This window comes from Lutra lutra, chromosome 4, assembly GCF_902655055.1.
Source record: "Lutra lutra chromosome 4, mLutLut1.2, whole genome shotgun sequence".
Taxonomy (NCBI): domain Eukaryota; kingdom Metazoa; phylum Chordata; class Mammalia; order Carnivora; family Mustelidae; genus Lutra; species Lutra lutra.
This window is the reverse complement of record NC_062281.1, coordinates 140,797,374-140,817,684: the sequence shown is the minus strand read 5'-3', so window position 1 is coordinate 140,817,684 and position 20,311 is coordinate 140,797,374. Positions and strand designations below refer to the sequence as shown.

The window sequence follows — 20,311 nt, the reverse complement described above, 5'->3', positions numbered from 1 at the left end:
GCAGCTCCGTGCCGGGGTGCGAGCGGCGGATGCTTGGTACGGTGTAGCTAGCGCGGGGGCCGGGCCGGTGGGACGGGCTCTGGGCTTCACTTGGCTGTCCTGGAGCAGCTTCTCCCTCTTGCGGTCGCAGGCGAGGCGGAGCCGTGTTTCCACACTCAGAACCGGTGAGGCAGTTTAGCCACAGACTGGATGGTTTGGAGTCCAGCCTTTGGCTTTAGGGAATTTGAAATTTTGAAAAGAAAAAGAAAAACAAAACCCCAAGCGTTTTCTGCCTGGCCCTACAGAATCTCCAGCAGTGGTTGGCATGTAAAACAAAGCACCTCTGGGGCGTAGCTTTCACCTGGCAAAGCCTTTGGTTTTGCTTCTGTAAAGCTTCCTGGGTGTAAGTTGCGGTGCGGTCATCCTGGTACATCTTAGCGGGGGGCCATGATTCCGTTCTCCCCAGGGCGAAAACGTAGGTTATCCCCCCTCCCCTTTAATTCCGTGGTAAAATGGAGCATAACTAGATTTCCAGTAAGTACACACAATGAAGGGCTTGGGAAAGGTTATATAAAACTTGTCAAATTGCTCCACTGAAGAAAATCTAGCATGTCTTTACAAGAATCCTGGTTAAATTTAAATCATGATTATACACTTTAAAAATGTCATTTTTCAAATGACATAAACTAAGTTCTGAACGTTGAAGAGACTTGCCCAAAGTCGCACATCTCCTTGGCAGAGGTCAGGCTTCATACTTTTTATTTTTATTGAAATAAAACGCTATATCACCAGTCTGAAACTGATACTAGAAAAGCCTTAGTACAGCATCCTGAGAGGTTGCTTGAGTGATTTGAAGCTGTAGAATAATTAATTTGGAAATTAAACAGCAATTTAAAAGGATAGGACTTAGCAAAAAGGCGAGGTAAGGGGAAGTTCTAAGGAGGAGTAGTATAATGGTCTGCAGCTTATTTTAGCTATTGAACTTCAGATAATTTAGATGGAGATGCGTCTGTTTTCTGAACAGGACCAGTGGTTAGGAATTTTCAAAAACGACTTGGTAAATGGGAACAATCATCTCAGTTTTGCATTTGTGTTAAGGGAAAGTAGAATGATAGATGTTACAAAATAATGTTAACTATTGTTTATCTGGCTTTATGACATATTGTCCTTTCTTTTGCCTCCTGTTTCCCTTCAGAATGACATGGAGATGAGAATGTGGAAGCCAAATTCATTTTGCCTTTTTGCCTAGCTCCTTAGCTGAAAATTATCTCATTACAGCCTTTGCTATAGCTTAGTACTACCTAAGTTTCTAAGACATAATCTGACAGAGGATACTATTAATGACATAAAATTAATTTAAAATTACAGAATATCATCTGATATGTTTTAGAAGGTAGCAGGAAAAGTAAATCCAAACTTTTCATAAGAGAATAGTTGAAGTTCTAAAAAGGCATGCAAAAAAAAAGTGGGGGTCACATCTTGAGAAAGCCTTTAGGACTCTTTTAGATACTTTCATTGTTTCTGTGGCTTACTTTGCATCATTCACCTTCATGTTGACTGTTTTTGTAGGTAAGAAAATATCTAAAAGTTAGGGTTTTATCAGATGTTGGTGGTTTATGATTCTTTTTTTAAATTCTTTAATTAATTAATTAATTTTTTGGTTTATGTTTCTTTAGTTAACTATATATTTCTGCTCTTAGTAACTATTGATTTCGTTGTTTGATTCTTGGAAATAATTTTATTTCTTTCACTACCTGGTTTTGGGGACTCACTTGACCATTTTTTCCCCTCATTCCCCTACTTTGGGATTTCTCAGGTGAGTAAAAAAACCACCTCATTAAGATCACTTGGGGTACCTGTTAATTGCTAATTCCTTGGATTCCCCAAACAATATTGGGGGATTGTGTGTGTGTGTGTGTGTGTGTGTGGTGTGGCGAGGTAGCTACAGGGTACATGTTTAGTGATGGAGGAGCCTGGATTTCTAAAGATTTTATGGAGTTGAGCTGCTAGAATGCCCAAAGGCCACCTACCTGTGAACTTTTTTTTTTAAACATTTATTTATTTATTTATTTGACAGAGAGAGATCACAAGTAGACAGAGAGGTAGGCCGAGAGAGAGGAGGAAGCAGGCTCTCCACGGAGCAGACAGCCCAACGCGGGGCTCGATCCCAGGACCCTGGGATCATGACCCGAGCCAAAGGCAGAGGCTTTAACCCACTGAGCCACCCAGGCGCCCCCGCTGTGAACTTTTTATGAGAGAAATATGAACCTCTGTTAATTCAGTCTTAGAGCTGAACCTAATCCTAATTGATAAAATAAATATTAGAAAATAAAATGTAGTATCACCTCTTAAATATGAGGAAACAAAATATGAAATACAAAAATTTCCTACCTAGATAGAGATTATCTCAGTAAGCTTTTTCTACTTTGCATGGAGTTTCATTTAGTCCCACTAGAATATAAGTTCCATAGCAGAGACTTTACCTCATTTGTTCACTATTGTATCTCTAACTGCTGAACAGCACATAGGAATTTAATAAATATTTGGTGAATGGATTAATTTTTCTTCTTATCACTAAAAACAAAGCTTTATAGGTGAGATATATCCAATTAACTTTTCTTCCAAGGAAACTTTTTATAAAATATTTCTGCATGTTTGTAAGATTTATTTATTTTTGAAGTTTAGCCATTCTATCATTCCATATGTCTAGTTATGAGTGTGAGTTCATAAATCTTGACTAATATTTGGTCTGGTCTGAGAAAACTTCTTCTTTTTTCTTTTGTATTGATCCAGTCTGTTTTCTTCCATGCTTTTGAAACTGTTATTGGATATTTTATGTCCTGGGTCTGTCTTATTTTTCTAATGCCCTTCCTTCTAGGATTTTCATTTTACCTTTTTTTTTTTTTTTTTTTTTAGTTTTTGTAAGTTTTGAGAGAATTCTTCCAACTGAGCTTTGAATTCAGTGATCTAATTTCCTTTACACCTTTATGTTTTATAGTAACTCACTATAAATGCCCCAAAATGACCTTCTTCTTTGACCTGCTGATTCTTTAAAAAAGATTTTATTTATTTATTTGAGAGAGAGGGAGAGCAGGAGCAGGGGGAGGGGCAGAGGGAGAAGGAGACTCTCTACTGAGCAAGCAGCCCAACATGGCTCCATCCCACAATCCTGAGATTATGATCTGAGCCAAAGACAGATGCTTAACTGACTGAGCCACCCAGCTGCTGATTTTTTTTTTTTTATTGTATGGATTGATTTGCTTTAATTTATATGTTCTTATAAGAGATTTTTTTTTAAATTTGCCATCAGTAACTGAGATGAGTCCCAGTAAAGACTTGTTAAGTCCATGAAAATATTAAAGTAACTATTTTTTATTTTGCTACTATCCATTTCCCAAGTTCCTGCATTCTCAAATATGTAGACAGCTGTTATATTTTAGGGTTAGAAGTATAGTTGACACTCATTGTTTTGTCTGGCAATGGCTCTCATTTCTTTTGGGAATAGCATGCCTCCTTTTCAGAGAACTCATTCTACTATAACATGTATTCTGAATGGACTCTTCCATGTTCTTTCCTCTCAGGAATGAACACAATATAAGTGAGTTATAGCATTTTGCTCCCCTGATTCAGTGAGGTGGTCATGTGACCAAGCTGAGTCAAGGAGGGTTTTTTGAAATATTGGATTAAGAGGGAAGAGCCTTCTCTTTCTGATAACTGAATTGAGAAGATAGGAGCCAGGAGCCGGTGTGGGCTATAGTTATAGCTAATGAGACTTCTACTCTGTAAAACACACTGATGCTTAAAGAGAAACAGAAATGAAAGTCAGAGAGTACTAGTTTTAGTCTTTCTGAGGCTAACTTACTTCTCTAGAATTTGATTATAGGGTACAATTTTTGTTTGTTCGCTTGGATTTTTGTCACTTACCATCAGAAGATCTCCAGTAAAAGAATTTTTTCAAGAGTGCTAGTGATGATGATATTTCTTAGGAAGAATGCCATCCAATTCCTTGGTAAGGTTTTATATCATTTTAGTATGTTACAGAGCTCTATATAGATAACAGAGAAGCCATATGACTACATTGGGGAGATTATCAGGATTGCTCACGATCAGATGCTGGCCTTCTTGAGGAGGTTCTCATGTGTTTGACAACTAAGCTAATTTTGGGTCCTATAACTTTTTGTCTTTATTGGGAAGTTTTACTTAGTGAGACTTTTAGTCTCCTCTCTAGTACACAGCATATGAAGGTCCCTAACTTACTTCTCCAAAGCTTCTAGTAAATCCCATAGTCTCAAACACACTATGTAAGTCTACTGAAGCTTGGGAAGGTGAGGATGACAGGGGCCTGTGGTCAGGCTGCCCCATTCCATATTCTTCCGTGTTCTGTTTTTATGTAGTGGAACAATTTATGGTAAAAAACACCTGGGTTAAAAGACCATGAAGAGGGGCGCCTGGGTGACTCAGTGGGTTAAGCCTTTGTCTTCGGCTCAGGTCATGATCTTAGGGTCCTGAGATTGACCTCCACATCGGGCGGTGGGGGGGGGGGGTCCTCTGCTCAGCAGGGAGCCTGCTTCCCCACTCTCTCTGCCTGCCTCTCTGCCTACTTGTGATCTCTCTGTCAAAAACAAAAACAAAAACAAAAAACCATGAAGAATTCAGTTACATGATTTCTTTTTCTGCATGAGAGATTATATTAGCCAGCCTCCAGGACAGCCCCCAATGATTCATGCTTGTTGGTGTTCATGTCCTTGTGTTGTCCCATTGCAAACCGAGTAAGGCCAACCTGGGTTACCAATAGGATGTTGCAAAAAATGAGTGTGAATCTTGACACTAGATCATAAAAGTAATTCCTGTTCCTGCCTTGCTATTTCTTGGATCTTTTGCTCTGGGGGAAGTCGCCTGCCATATCATGAGACAATTTGGACAGTCTTTTGGAAAAGTCCCTGTGGAAAGGAATTGAAGGCTTATGTTAACAGTCAGCACTGACTGAGTGAGCCACCTTAGAGTGGATCCTTCTAACCCTACTAAAAGTTTTGGATGACCAACCTTGGAGAATATCTTGACTGCAGTCTTATGAGAGACCCTGGGCTAGAACCACTAAACTATATCTGGCATCCTGACCTACAAAGACTAAGATGTTTGTTGTTTTAAGCTGTTTGAGTGAATTGTTACAGAGCAATACATAACTATTATAGAGATTCTCACTGTTCTTAAGAGATCAATTTGATAAATAGTAGAGTTTATTCTGATGGAGAAGATTGGGGGAAGAACAAATTGAAATCAGAATTTCTGCTTTGGACTTGTTAATTATGAGATGCTACTAGGAATTCAAATGTGGATGTTAAATTCACAGTTGAGCATAAGATTATTGCATTTTAGAGAGAGATCAGAATTATAGAATGGAATTTGAGAGACATTTGTATATAGATTGTATTTAATACTGAAGGAGGAGATGTAGAGAAGAGAATGGAGCTCATCATTGGGTTGCTTCCCAATGGGGGAAGAAGAAGAGTCAGCAAAAAAGTTTAAGAAATAGTCATTGAAATAGGAGGAAAAGAAACTAACTTGTGTGTTAAGAATGCTAAGAGAAGAAAATGTCTGTGGAAGAAGGGGATGATCTACCTTGTCAAATGACCTGAGGTTCAGCAGGATAACAGAGAAGTGTCTGTGGGAGCTGGCATCATGGTGAGCACCTTCCTGAGAGCAGTTTTAGTGTAGTAATGATTTAAAAAAAATGAAGCCCAAGTGGAGTGACCTGACAAGAGTATGGGAATGAGGAAGACAGACATCACTAACACATTCAAGAAGTTTTGCAGTGAAAGGGAGGTGAGAAATAGCTCCTGGAAAAAAATAGTAACCGGAAGAGGATATGAGGGCAAGAGAGGGCTTATTTTTTTTTTCCTTTTTTGTATTTAAAATTTTTAAGATACAGGATACCAGACTATGTTTGTAAGCTGATGGGAATAATTAAGCTGAAGAGAATAGTAAGAGATGGAGGAGAGGGGATAATTGTGGGAACAAACCCTGTGAAAAATTGAGAAGGGATGAAATAGAATTGGAGAGGTTGGTCTTTGAAGGAAGCGGGAAATTCTTTCTTTGTAATGAGAAGCCTTGATTACTACTTCTAAATTATACAGATTGAGAAGTGTTCAGAGATAGGGAGTTGAACATTTCCTTAAAAACTAATAGCAATATCTAATAGCTTTTCAAATAGAAATACTGCGTTTTAGAGTGTAAACTAATCTCTGTGAAAACAGACTAAGTATATGTGTGTGTGCGTGTATGTAGGTGTGCATAAAATTGAAATTCAGATTAAATTCATATTTAGAAAATATTTAGAAATTCAGATTAAAAGCATATTTAGGTGTATATGGAGTATTCAAGCTAATCTGAATTTTTTAACTAGAATACTGTTGGCTTCAACATTATTGTTGAAAATCTTTCTAATATAGATCACTTTATTTTGATGTCTTGTTAATGCTTAAAAACATGTGTTGGAAATTATGTGGAAAATTTTTAATTAAGTAATTTTCGACTTCATTTTGGTTAAGATTTTTACTATACTTGAATGTTTTTAAGTTCAAGTTCCCGCCTTGTATTTCTTCTTTTTTTTTTTTTTTTAAGATTTTATTTATTTATTTGACAGAGAGAGAGATCACAAGTAGGCGAGAGGCAGGCAGAGAGAGAGGGGGAAGCAGGCTCCCTGCTGAGTAGAGAGCCCGATGCGGGGCTTGATCCCAGGACCCCAAGATCATGACCTGAGCTGAAGGCAGAGGCTTAATCCGCTGAGCCACCCAGGTGCCCTGTATTTCTTCCCTTTGAATAATTCTAATGTGTGTGTGTGTGTGTGTGTGTTTAGTGCGTGATAATAAAAGTAATACGATTTTATAGTTTATATTCTTCAATTAATGTAGAACTTTATTTTTTTTCCCTAAAGTCTTTCATCTGAAATAGTTTCCACTAACATTTTCCTTCATTCTATTTGCTCTTTTTTTCCCTTTAGTCTTTTGTCTCTTTTGGTGGAGAGATGGCAGTAAGGAGGCTATAGGGAATTCTAGTCTTCATTTGATATGTCATTTTATAGACTTCTGCTTTCTTTGAACTTTAATGCCAATTCTTTATTTATTTTTTTTTTTCAACTCTGCTTAGTCAGGTCTCATACCTTGCTGGAGAGAGTAAGATTTATTAATGAATTTCAATAAGTATATATAGAAAATGCTAATATAATATATAACCATCAAATGTCTGAGTTTGCCTTTGTTTATAAGATTTCTATGTTTTTCTATTAAAGGTAATTCATTAAAAATTAATAGATCTGTAGCTGTACAATTATACATGCCTAAAACATATCTTCATATGTATGTGTAATATGTATGTATTCTGAAATAGAAAAAAATCCTTTGGTGGACTGCTCTGTCACTACAATATGTACATGAGAATTCTGGTGAACTCAGTGTATGACAATAACATTGGTGGAAGGGGATTTATAGAGGAGGAGGCAGTTTATGAATTTCTTGGTGAGAAAATACTACATGAAATTTGTAAATGACTATTTGCCTTGCAGGAAATTCATAGATTAAGGATTACACAACATTGCTTTTCCTTATTGATTTTTCTTTAAAAACCCAGATTGTTCTTATAACGTCAATCCTTTTGATACATGGCCCATAAATCAGCTCTGGGTGTAGCCCTGGATTGCCTTAATCTAATAAGGATATGAAATTGCTTTCTTTTTTTTTTTTTCTTTTTAGATTTTTATTTGTTTATTTGACAGACAGAGATCACAAGTAGGCAGAGAGGCAGGCAGAGAGAGAGAGAGAAAGCAGGCTCCCTGCTGAGCAGAGAGCCCGATGTGGGGCTCGATCCCAGGACCTTGGGATCATGACTTGAGCCGAAGGCAGAGGCTTTAACACACTGAGCCACCCAGGTGCCCCTGAAATTGCTTTTGATGCAATTAATTTTGATTGGATTTAAGCCAATGACTATGTTGAATCTGCCATGTTTTATAAAGTCCTTCTAGGTCCTATAGGAAGGTTTTGGAGTCAAGTAGACAAACAGCTGAGGATGGCTAGCTACTATAAAACATTTGGCAGATACCATAAGTAAGGGGGAAAAAATCCCCATTAAAATTCTTACAAAATTGGAATATGAAAGTCAGGAAGGGGTGCTAGAATCACAGTAATGTGGGATTAGAAAGTCATCCTGCATTTTTCAACTATAACAGTAATCATTAGTAGCATGTTCAAGGAACTTAACCTGTGAGGTTCAAAGATCTACATATAAAGATCATCCCTTCCTTAACTTTAATTCTTCCCCTATTGTGCATTGTGAATTATAGGACTATTGTTCCATAGAGCACCTATAATTGGGGACTTATTTAGGAATTCAACACAATTTAGAAAATAGGGAAAAATGAATTCCCAATTCTAACTACAAGTGATTCATAGGTGAGTTTTTTGAAATATACCCCACATATCAGTTTAGAATTTGTTTTGTCTGTAAGAGGCTTGGTAGTGTGTTAAAGCTCTGCTCTAGGAAGGAGACAAAGAATATTCATTCTTACCTAGTTCTGTTATTAATTAGCTGTGAGACCTGCATAAGTCACCTTCCTGGTTCTTTATTTACTCATATGAAAAATGAAAATTTAAAGTATATTTTGAAGATTCTTCTGGTTCCAGTAATTTATAATAAATCTGTCAAATGCCAGACACTCATTTATTTGACAGTGACTTTATTTTTTATTTTATCTTATTCTTAAAAAGATTTTATTTATTTATCTATTTGACAGAGAGAGCATAAGCAGGGGGAGCAGCAGAGGGAGAGAGAAAAGCAGGCTTTCCACTGAGCAGGGAGCCTGATGTGGGGCTTGATTCCAGAACCCTAGGATCATGACCTGAGCCAAAGGTGGACACTTAACGACTGAGCCACCCAGGTGCCCCAACAGTGACTTTAATACTAGGTTTTACAAATGTGTTTTGAAAAATATTCTTCTTCAGTTGATTTTGTTCTTCTGGATCATAAAATATGATTCATAAAAGTAATTTTACCTTTGAACATTTAATTTAATACATTAGTTAGGATCATTCTAATAATGGTACCAAGACACATCTTGATAAGATAATGTATTAGACATAAGTTTTTTGTTTGTTTGTTTTCTTTTGTTTTTGAGAGAGAGAGAGAGAGAGAGACTGTGGTGGGGAGGGGCAGATGGAGAGGGAGAGAGAGAATCTTAAGCAAGCTCCATACCCAGTGCAGAGCACAATGTGGGGCTCGATCTCACAACCCTGAGATCATGACCTGAGCTGAAATCATGAGTCAGATGCTAAACTGATTGAGCCCCCCCAGATGTCCCTAGACATAATTTTAAGTGCATTTTTTTTCTTTTTTACTGATTCTAAATGACTTTAAGTCCGTTCGTTTATTTTTCCAGGTGTTCTTGTGATACACTGATATGAGAGGACTTTTGTTACTTCCTAAAATAGTTATTCCTGATTTATAATTTTATTATGTTACTGATTTAATAATATTCATTAGAAATTTTAAAACAAATTCTTTGTATACATGTACAATATTATTATAGAATATTTTATATGTGTGTGACATTAGACATGTATATAATAATGTGGTTAACATTACATATATTTCATGCATGTATATGTGTATATACACACAGACACATATGTAAATATATATATAATATTTATGAGATACTATTTATATTGTCATTTTTTTTTAAGGATTTTATTTATTTATTTTACAAAGAGAGATCACAAGTAGACAGAGAGGCAGGCAGAGAGAGAGAGAGAGAGGGAAGCAGGCTCCCCACTGAGCAGAGAGCCCGATGCGGAACTCGATCCCAGGACCCTGAGATCATGACCTGAGCTGAAGGCAGCAGCTTAACCCACTGAGCCACCCAGGCACCCTATATTGTCATTCTTTAAGCCTATTTTATGCCAGGTACTCTGCTAGGCTCTGGGGGTAAAAAAACATATGGTTATTTGTTGCAAGGGGCTTATGGTCTACTGAGTAAAATAATCAGGTAAAATGTACGGCCAGTTAACATATGGAAAGATATACATGCATTAATAATCATGGGAATCAGAAACAATATATTCCAGTTTTTGAAGATTAGGTGGGTGATAGTATCACATATAAGGCAGAATGTGGAAAAGGGATGCTGTTTTGGAATGATTGTAAATATTACTCCTTTCTATCTCTTTATTATGCTTTATTTTTCTTCTCAGACCTGAGGTATATGTTTATTTATATATCATCTGCTTTTATCCACTAGAACCTGAACTCCATGAAAGAATGGATTTACAATGTTTTTGTCCACTGCTAAATTCTTAGTGCTTATGGTAGTGCCTGACACACAGTAGGTACTCAATAAATACTTGTTGAATAAATGAGTGCAATGGAGATTTATTACAGAGTATAGCAGAATTCAAGCAAAACTGAAGTTGCCTGTGTTAAGACTTAGAAATTCCACTTTTTAAGGATGTAACTTATATGAGTAAATTATTTTTATGCACAAAAGTGTTTGCTTGAACATTCTTTAAATAGTGAAAAAATTGAAAATAAACTATATTTTTATCAAAAGGATATAGGTTGCATAAAATGTGCCATCTGCATACTTAGGAGTACATACATGTGTGTTGACATGGATAGAAATTTGGGGAACACTTTTAAGTGAAAAAGAAGTGGCAAAACAATGCAAATAGTCTTATCCAATTTGTATGTGTGCAATTATGTAAATTAGTAGAAAAAACCCTGGAAGAACACACATCAATCTAGGAAAAGTGAAAGAGTGTGTAATGTTACTCCATGTAAAATTTTTATTCTTTTTATCTATGAAGTTTTTTTATTGTTTGAAATTTTTATATTGTGCATATAGCAGCATACTATTCAAATACCTAACTACATAAGCAGATGATATATTTTCTTAAGCACCATGACAACCATAATAAAATGAGATGCAATAGGAAAGTCACAAAAGCTGTTTTTGGGAGGGCTTGTGTGAGAAGGAAACACCACAGCTTACCTTGACAAATAAACTGGGAGTCGGCCAGGTGAAGAAAGGAAAGAAGGATATCTAATGAGAAAGAATCGCTTGTGCAGAGTTATGAAAGCATGTACATGTAGACTATTTGGGAAATTGAAAGTAATTTTTATGTGATAGTGCAAGAAAGAAAGAATGAGATGAAGCTGCAGACATAAACATGATTTAGATCATGAGGATGCTTATATGCCATGTAAGAATTTCACATTACACCTCTCCCCAGTCTATCCTTGATTAGTCTTTCTTCTGACTTTAAAAGTCATTGTCCTATTCTGAAAAAAATAAAAAAATTAAAAAAAAAAAAAGTCATTGTCCTATGGATAGTCACATTGCAGTTGCAATTCTTACATCTACTTTGTCTCCCTAGAATTTTTCTTTTTCAAAAATTTCATTTCATTTAAATTCAAATAATTGACAATTGTAGTTGCATATAACACCCAGTACATTACGTTAGTTGCCCTCCTTAATGCCATCACCCAGTTACCCCATCCCACCCCCCCGGCCACAGCAACCTTCAGTTTGTTTCCTGTAGTTAAGAGTTTCTTATGGTTTGTTTCTCCTCTACAATTTTGTGTTATTTTATTTTTCCCTTTTTTCCTCTGTGATTCTCTTTTTTCTTAAATTTCACATAATGAGTGAAATTGTGTAATTGTCATTCTCTGAATTATTTCATTCAGCGTAATACACTGTAGTTGCATCCACATTGTTGCAAATGACAAGATTTCATTTTTTTCTACTGGCTGAGTAATATTTCATTGTGTATATGTACATACCACATCTCCTTTATCCATTCATCTGTCAGTGGACATCTGGGCTCTTTCCATAGTTTGGCTACTGTGGACATTGCTGCTGTGAACATTGGGGTGCAGGTGCCCCTTCTGATCACTATGTTTATATTTTTTGGGTAAATACCTAGTGGTGCAATTGCTGGGTTACTCTATTTTCAACTTTTTGAGGAACCTTTATACTGTTTTCCAGGGTGGCTGTAATAGCTTGTATTCCCACCATTAAGAGGGTTCCCCTTTCTCCACATCCTCACCAACATTTGTTGTTTCCTGACCTGTTAATTTTAGCTATTCTGACTGGTGTGAGGTGGTATCTCACTGTGGTTTTGATTTGTATTTCCCTGATGCCGAGTGATGTGGAGCATTTTTCATGTATCTGTTGGCCATTTGGATGTCTTCTTTGGAAAATATCTGTTCATGTCTTCTGCCCGTTTCTTGACTGAATTATTTGTTTTTTGGGGGTATTAAGCTTGATAACTTCTTTATAGATCCTGGACATTAACACTTTATCTGATAAGATATTTGCAAATATCTTCTCCCATCCTGTAGGTTGCCGTTTCAGTTTTGTTGACTGCTTCCTTTGCTGTGCAAAAGCTTTTAATCTTGTTGAAATCCCAATAGTGCATTTTTGCTTTTGTTTCCCTTGGCTTTGGAGGCGTATCTAACAAGAAGTTGTGGCGGCTGAGGTGGAAGAGGTTGCTGCCTTTGTTCTCCTCAAGGATTTTGATGGATTCCAAGATATTGAGGTCTTTCATCCATTTGGAGTTGATTTTTGTGTATGGTGTAAGAAAATGGCCCAGTTTCTTTATTCTGCATGTGGCTGTCCAATTTTCTCAAGACCATTTGTTGAAGAGACTCTTTTTTCCATTGGATAGTCTTTCCTGCTTTGTCAAAGATCAGTTGACCATAGGGTTAGGGGTCCATTTCTGGGTTCTCTATTCTGTTCCATTGATCTGTGTTTGTTTTTGTGCCAGTACCTACTGTCTTGATGATTACAGCTTTGTAATACCCCCCTGAAGTCCAGAATTGTGATGTCTCCAGCTTTGTTTATCTTTTCAACATTCCTCTGGCTATTCAGGGTCTTTTCTGGTTCCATACACATTTTAGGACTGTTTGTTCCAGTTCTGTGAAAAATGTTGATGGTATTTTGATAGGGATTGCATTGAATGTGTAAATTGCTCTGGGTAACATAGACATTTTAACAATATTTATTCTTCTAATCCATGGGGATGGAATGTTTTTCCACTTTTTTGTGTCTTCCTCAATTTCTTTCATAAGTGTTCTATGATATTTTTTACAATTTTATTTATTTGAGAGGCAGAGAGCATGAGCAGGGGGAAGGGCAGAAAGAGAAGCAGCAGACTCCCCGCAGAGCAGGGAGCCTGATGCAGGGCTCAATCCCAGGAGCCCAGGATCATGACCTGAGCTGAAGGCAGTCACTTAACCATCTGAGGCACCCAGGCTCCCTCCTAAGTGTTCTGTAGTTTTCAGAATACAGATCCTTTCCCTCTTTGGTTAGGTTTATTCCTAGGTGTCTTATGGGTTTTGGTGCAGTTGTAAATGGGCTTGTTTTCTTAACTTCTCTTTCTTCTGCCTCATTGTTAGTATATAGAAAAGTGACTGACTTCTGTGTATTGAGTAGGGATTTATCGATCTTATTAATTTTTTCAGAGAACTGACTCTGAGTTTCATTGATATGTTCCACTTTTCTTTTGGTTTCTATTTCCCTGGTTTCTGCTCTACTATTTATTATTTCTCTTCTGCTGGACTTAGGCTTTATTTGCTGTTTTTTCTCTAGCTCCTTTAGGTGTAAGTTTAGGTTGTGTAGTTGAGACTTTTGTTTCTTGAGAAAGGCCTGTATTGCTATATACTTCCTTGTTAGGAGCATCTTTGCTGCATTTTTTTTTTAAAGATTTTATTTATTTATTTGACAGAGAGACACAGCGAGAGAGGGAACACAGCAGAGGAAGTGGGAGAGGGAGAAGCAGGCTTCCCACGGAGCAGGGAGCCTGATGTGGGACTCGATTCCAGGTCCCTGGGATCATAACCTGAGCCATAGCAGACGCTGAACGACTGAGCCACCCAGGCGCTCCTGAGCTGTTGTGTTTTTATTTTCATTTGCTTTCATGTATTTTTAAAATTCTTCTTTAATTTCCTGGTTGACCTATTCATTCTTTTGTAGGATGCTCTGTCAACCTCCATGTATATGTGGTCCTTCCAATTTTTTTCTTGTGGTTAATTTCACATTTTAAAGCATCGTGGTCTGAAAATATGCATGGTATAATCTCAATCTTTTTGTATTTGAGATTTTTGAGACCTGATTTGTGACCCTGTATGTATTCTATTCTGGAGAATATTCCATGTGCACCTGAGAAGAATGTGTATTCTTTTACTTTAGTATGAAATGATGAAATGCTCTGAACATATATGTGAAGTCCATCTGGTCCAGTGTGTCATTCAGAGCTCTTGTTTTCTTGCTTATTTTCTGCTTATATGATCTGTCCATTGCTGTGAGTGGGGTATTAAATTCCCCATTATTGTCAATGAGTTTCTTTAATATTGTTGTTAATTAGTTTATGTAACTGGCTGATCCCACGTTAGGGGCATAGATATTTACAATTGTTAGATCTTCTTGTTGGATAGACCCTTTAATTATAATACAGTGTCCTTCTTCTCTTATTACAGTCTTTGGTTTAAGATATAATTTGTCTGGTATAAAGATTGCTACCCCAGATTTCTTTCGATGTCCATTAGCATGAAAAATTGTTCTCCCCCCTTCACTCTCTATCTGGAGCTGTCTTTGGGTGTAAAATTAATCTCTTATAGACAGGGGATCAGTGGGTCGTGATTTTTATCCAATCTGATGCCTGTGTCTTTTGATTGTAGCATTTAGGCCATTTACACTACGAGTAATTATTGAAAGATATGAATTTAGTGCCATTGTATTACCTGTGAAGTCACTGTTTTTGATATTGTCTCTGTTCCTTTCTGTTCTTTGTTTATTTTGGGCTCTCTCTTCACTTAAAGGATCTCCTGTGTATTTCTTGTAGGGCTGATTTAGTGATCACAAATTCTTTTGGTTTCTGTTTGTCCTGGAAACTATCTTTCCTTCTATTCTGAATGACAGCCTTGCTGTATAAAGTATTTTGGTTTCATATTTTTCTCATTTAGCATGCTGAATATATCATGCCAGTCCTTTTGAGCCTGCCAGGTCTCTGTGGACAAGTCTGCGGCTAGCCTTATGCTTCTACTCTTCTAGGTTAAAGACCTCTTGTCCTAAGCTGCTTTCAAAATTTTCTGTGTATCTCTGAAATTTGCAAGCTTCACTATATGTTGAGGTGTTGACCTATTTTTATTGATTTTGAGGGGGTTCTCTGTTCCTACTGGACTTGAATACCTGTTTCCTTCCCCAGATTAGGGAAGTTCTCAGGTGTAATATGTTCAAATAAACCTTTTGCTCTCCCCCCTTCATTTTCTGGGACCCCTCTTATCCAGATAGTATTTTGCTTTATGGAATCACTGAGTTTTTGAAGTCTCTTTTTGTGATCCAGTAATTGTCTTTCTCTATTCTTCTCAGCTTCCTTATTTTCTATCATTTTTCTTCTTTATCACTGACTCTCTCTTCTTCCTCATTTATCCTAGCAGTTAGAGCCTCCATTTTTTATTGCATCTCAGTAATAGCCTTTTGAATTTCCACCTGATTAGATTTTAGTTTTTTTATTTTTCAGTGAGGGAATCTCTGTGTCTTCTCTGCTTTTTTTTAAAGCCTAGCTAGTATCTTTATAATCATTGTTTTGAATTTTAGTTTTGATATCTTAATTATATCCATATTTATTAAATCACTGGCAGTGAGTACTACCTCTTGTTCTCTTTTTGGGGGTGAGTTCTTCTGTCTTGTCATTATGTCCAGAAAAAAATAGATGAAAGAGAGGGAAAATACAAGAATAGCAATAGTGACACCAGAAAAATATACAGTATACAAATTAGAAGAGAAGAGAAACCAAAAAGAAAGAAAAATTAAAAAAAAAAAAGAATAAAATCAAATAAGAAGTTGAACAGAACAATGAACTAGATCCTGGATGTATTTTGGTCTGTTTGTTAGAAGAAACTAGATCCCAAATAGGAAAGAAAGAAAAACGTAATATACAAAAATGAAGTTGAATACAATGAAGCAAAAAATGAGAAAAAATATGTATAAAACCTAAGTGTAAAAATGAAAATTAAAATGACTTAAAAATAATTGATAAAATAAGAAAATATCTGAAAAGGAAAATAAAATATAAAGCTGAAAGACTAAAGAATAATAAGAAAAATACATGAATGCTATATACTTCTTTGCCCAAGAGCTAGAGTTAACAGTTCTATATGATCTGTAAACTTGGTATTCACTGAAAGTTTCTGCTGGTCTCCTGGGGGAGGGGCCTGTTGCACTGATTCTTAGGTGTCTTTGCCCAGGAGGAATTGCACCCCCCCTTGTCAGGGGGCTAGTCTTAGTGTAAGTGACTCTGGGACTAGGGTGGAGGATGAAAATGGCAGTGCCCCAATCTCTAGGCCCTGAGCTGAAAGTTCGTGTCACCTACATTTCAGTGAGCCCTTACAGAAAAGCAGTCAATCAGTTTTGTCTCCCTGATTTCTTTCTGTCTGAACTCTGTGTTCACCCATCCTGTGACTGAACATTTTTATCTCAGGCACATGTGATCCCATTTCCTTTCAAGTGTCCAAACTTTACGAATTCTGGTGGTGCTCTCCCCCACTGTTCCTCCTGGGAGAGAGTGAGGAGGGTGTCGCCAGGGTTCTGCCTCTTGCTGGGACCCTGCTTGGAGAGTGGTCACCCAACAGTGCAGTGTTTCTGATTTATGGAAACACTGAGCAGAAATCCTGCTCTTGGGCTCAGTGTTTGCATATCATTTCCTCACTCCAGTGCCGGGGACCCTGCTGCATTCAGACACCCCTATTCTTTTTGTGACCTTGAGGATCCTGAGGCCATGTTCTCCCACCTGGGATTCCACCTTGTTTTGCCTCTTGAGCACCTCTGAGGCAAAATTTAATAAGTTCTATTTTGCATTCCACTGCTTATACCACTTTCCAGTGGAGGCTCCCTCCCCCCAGTTTATCTTCCCATATAATCACCTTGGATTCATGTCTCCACACCTCCTACCTTGCAAAAAAGTGGCCACTTTTCTATTTGTAGAATTGTAACAGTTCTTGTATCTCTGGTTGATTTTGCAGGTGTTCAGAATGATTTGATACTATCTAGCTGATTTTCAGGGACCAGATGAAATTAGGGTCCCACAGTCCTCTGCCATCTTAACTCCTGTAGAATTTATTTTCAGTGAAAAACCCAGTTACCTCTCACCCATATAGTTCCTTTTATTATGCCCCCTTATATTGTAATTGTTTTATGTATTATATCTACATACATTGAAAACCCTATCAAGACAGTGTTAAAATATTTACCTTCAAATATTTTAAAGAACTATAGAGGATAAGAATAGTGTATTATATTGTCCCAAATATTTACTATTTCCGCAGCTCTTCTTTCATTCTCAGTGCTGTGGGCATCTTTTGGGCATTTTTTCCATTCTGTCTGAAGAAATTCTTTAACATTTCTTTTGGCACATATCAACTGGCAAGAAATTCTCTTGCTTTATCTACCTTAGTCTGAGAATATCCCCATTTCACCCTCATTCCTGAAAGATACTTTCTCTGGATATGGAATTCTCGGTTGATAATTGTTTCTTTTCAACATTTAAGAATATTATGAAATGTTCCACTTCCTTCTGGCCTACATGAGTCATTTGAATCATTTTTCCCTGTAAATGATACATTATTTTTCTCTTGCTATTTTCATGATATTTTCTGTATCATGATATTTTCTGTATTTTCATGATTATTTGTCTGTAGTTTTCAGCAGTTTGATTATGATAGGTCTGGGCATAGATTTCATTGGGTTTATTCTATTTGGGTTTAGTGTGTTTCTTAAACCTGTAATATGTCTTTCCTCCAAATTTGGGTAGTTTTCAGCCATTATTTCTTCAAAAAAATTTTTTATAAACATTCCATGATTCTGTGTGGCTTAGATGATACCACGATTAGACCTTTTGTTACTGTACTACAGATTCCTGTTGTTCTGTGTAATTTAATTTAATTTTTTCATTCATTTTCTGTCAGTTTTTCAGACAACAGTCCCTATTACTCTATCTTTAAATAATTTAAATAATTTAAATAATCTTCAGTAATTTCCTTTGCAATCTCTATTCTGCTCTGGAGCCCATCCAGTAAGTTTCTAAGTTTGTTATTGTATTTTTCAGTTCTAGAGTTTCCACTGGATTCTTAATATATTCTATTTCAAGATTTTCTACCTTTCCATTTATTTCAAGATTATTTCCCCTTACTTATTGGAGCATTTTTATAATACTTGCTTTGTTTATTTATTTTTTAAAAAGATTTTATTTATTTATTTATTTATTTGACAGAGACAGCAAGAGAGGGAATGCAAGCAGGGGGAGTGAGAGAGGGAGAAGCAGGCTTCTGCAGAATGGGGAGCCCAAAGCGGGGCTCGATTCCAGGACCCTGGGATCATGACCTGAGTCAAAGACAAACGCTTAACTGAGCCACCCAGGCACCCCTACAATAGCTGCTTAATGCTTTGTCAGATAATTATATAATCCGTGTCACTTCATCATTGGCATCTGTTGATGGTCTTTCCCATTGTGAATTGAGATTTTTCTGGTTCATCCATCATATATCAAGTAACTCTAAATTATATCCTGGACATTTTGAATATTATGTTATGAGACTCTAGGTCTTATTAAAATCATATGAAAAATATGGATATTTTTGTTTTAGTTGGCAGTTGGCCTATCTGGGTTCAGACCATAAACTGTAACCAGCTTTCTGTAGGTTATGGTTTCAATGTCAGTTTTGTTTCCAAAGCTTTTATAGTGCAAAGGGTCTTTTTTGTGTATGTATCATTTTCAGTGGCCAGTGTGAGGTCTGGGTAGTGGTCTATATCATGGTTCACTTTTTAGAGTTGTTGGTATGCTATTCAAGTTCAAATATATGCATATGTAGCTTGTGGGTGAGGACAGGATTCATAAACAATTTATGGTATCATTTTCTCACATTCTTCATTTGGCAGTTTTTCTCTGTGCTTTTCTGTTTCTTCCGGCTTCCCTTTTTGGTTTGCTGGCCATAACCATGGGTCTTTATTCCACTCACACACTTCCTGTGATTCTCTCCACATCTGGTACAAAACAGCAAGAGGACAGAGGTGGGGGGGGGTGGGGGGAGATTTCTTATCCTCTTTGGAGTACAGCTCATATGATTGGAGATGGAAGATTCGTGTCACATAAAGTTTTAGACACACATTCTTCCATTGCCATATCTGTTATGTTCACTGAGCGACCATTGGATTGCTTGGGGCTGGGGCATGAGCAAATGGGAAAAAGAAAAAAAAAATGGACTTCTTGCTCTTTCTGTTAGTGTTAGTCTTGTCTTTTCTTTTTTAAAGTTTTATTTATTGAGAGATAGAAAGAGAGAGAACACAAGCAGGGGGAGTAGCAGGGAGAGAGAAGCAGACTCTACTGAATGTGGAGCCCAATATGGGACTCAATCCCAGGACCTGAGATTATGACCTGAGCTGCAGTCAGACACAAAACTGACTGAGCCACCCAGATGTCCTGTGTTAGTTTTATTTTGTGCCCCGAGGTCTTTGATCCAGAACTGGAGAGATTCTCTTGGCACTTTCTCTAACCAAATTCCATTTTTGAGTTCCAGGCTAAACTAAGTATAGGCCAAAACATTCCAAAGTAAACTAAAAGTTGAAACTCACTGTCAGCTCAGTAATACTTTGATTTCTGTTTTTTCTTTTCTGATCTTCTTGCTATTTACTTTTCAGAGTCCTCAAATAGCTGCCTATGTATTCGTTTTTTTAAAATTTATTTTTATATTTTTTCAGTGTTCCAAAGTTCATTGTTTGTGTACTACACCCAGTGCTCCATGCAATACATGCCCTCCACAATAACCACAACCAGGCTCACCCTGCCACCACTGCTCCAAAACCCTCAGTTTGTTTCTCAGAGTCCACAGGCTCTCATGGTTTGTCTCCCCCTCCTATTTCGCCCAACTCACTTCTCCTCTTCCATCTCCCAGTGTCCTCCATGTTATTCCTTATGCTCCACAAGTAAGTGAAACCATATGATAATTGACTCTCTCTGCTTGACTTATTTCGCTTAGCATAATCTCCTCCAGTCCCATCCATGTTGATACAAAAGTTGGGTATTCATCCTTTCTGATGGAGGCATAATACTCCATTGTATATATGGACCATATCTTCTTAATCCATTTGTCCATTGAAGGGCATCTTGTTTTTATCACTATATCTGGTATAGTAATGAATTATTAATAAATAACTGGTTGGTTGGTTATTGTGAGAGGTTATCATAATATCTCAATTTAGGAATTCTTTTTTTTTTTTTAAAGATTTTAT

At 37.0% G+C, this 20,311-nt stretch overlaps 1 long non-coding RNA gene across 1 annotated transcript in view; it reads left to right on the top strand.

The window, feature by feature from the left end:
* The first annotated feature begins 29 nt into the window (after positions 1–29).
* LOC125098524 (uncharacterized) overlaps positions 30–20,311 on the top strand; it is a 32,550-nt gene continuing 12,268 nt past the window's right edge. The window contains exon 1 of the long non-coding RNA XR_007126858.1: positions 30–164. This is a non-coding gene — a long non-coding RNA (uncharacterized LOC125098524). The remainder of the gene's footprint in view (positions 165–20,311) is intronic.